Source organism: Arachis ipaensis, chromosome B4 (genome assembly GCF_059453495.1).
Source record: "Arachis ipaensis isolate K30076 ecotype BB chromosome B4, ASM5945349v1, whole genome shotgun sequence".
NCBI lineage: Eukaryota > Viridiplantae > Streptophyta > Magnoliopsida > Fabales > Fabaceae > Arachis > Arachis ipaensis.
The window spans coordinates 48,982,142-48,983,008 of NC_142439.1; the positions used below are offsets into that span (position 1 = coordinate 48,982,142).

Consider the following 867-nt stretch of genomic DNA (forward strand, 5'->3'; position numbering starts at 1 on the left):
TTACATGGAAGAAGCATCTCTATTCCTACCATTGGAGCAAACAATTTTGAGCTGAAACCTCAGCTAGTTTCTCTGATGCAGCAGAACTGCAAGTTTTATGGACTTCCATCTGAAGATCCTTTTCAGTTCTTAACTGAATTCTTGCAGGTCTGTGATACTGTTAAGACTAATGGAGTAGATCCTGAAGTCTACAGGCTCATGCTTTTCCCTTTTGCAGTAAGAGACAGAGCTAGAGTGTGGTTAGACTCTCAACCCAAAGATAGCCTGAACTCTTGGATAAGCTGGTCATGACTTTCTTAGCCAAGTTCTTTCCTCCTCAAAAGCTGAGCAAGCTTAGAGCTGATGTTCAAACCTTCAGACAGAAAGAAGGTGAATCCCTCTATGAAGCTTGGGAAAGATACAAGCAGCTGACCAAAAAGTGTCCTTCTGACATGCTTTCAGAATGGACCATCTTGGATATATTCTATGATGGTTTATCTGAGCTATCAAAGATGTCATTGGATACTTCTGCAGGTGGATCCATTCACCTAAAGAAAATGCCTGCAGAAGCTCAGGAACTCATTGACATGGTTGCTAATAACCAGTTCATGTACACTTCTGAGAGGAATCCTGTGAGTAATGGGACGCCTATGAAGAAGGGAGTTCTTGAAGTTGATACTCTGAATGCCATATTGGCTCAGAACAAAATATTGACTCAGCAAGTCAATATGATTTCTCAGAGTCTGAATGGAATGCAAGCTGCATCCAACAGTACTCAAGAGGCTTCTTATGCAGAAGAAGCTTATGATCCTGAAAACCCTGCAATAGCAGAGGTGAATTACTTAGGTGAATCTTATGGGAACACCTATAATCCATCATGGAGAAATC

At 41.3% G+C, this 867-nt stretch overlaps 1 non-coding gene across 1 annotated transcript; it reads right to left on the bottom strand.

Annotated features, from left to right (window-relative positions):
* Positions 1–329: 329 nt before the first annotated feature.
* Positions 330–437, bottom strand: LOC148567492 (small nucleolar RNA R71). Its single transcript, XR_015882072.1, has one exon. It is a non-coding gene; the product is annotated as a small nucleolar RNA R71 (small nucleolar RNA).
* Between the last annotated feature and the right edge of the window lie 430 nt (positions 438–867).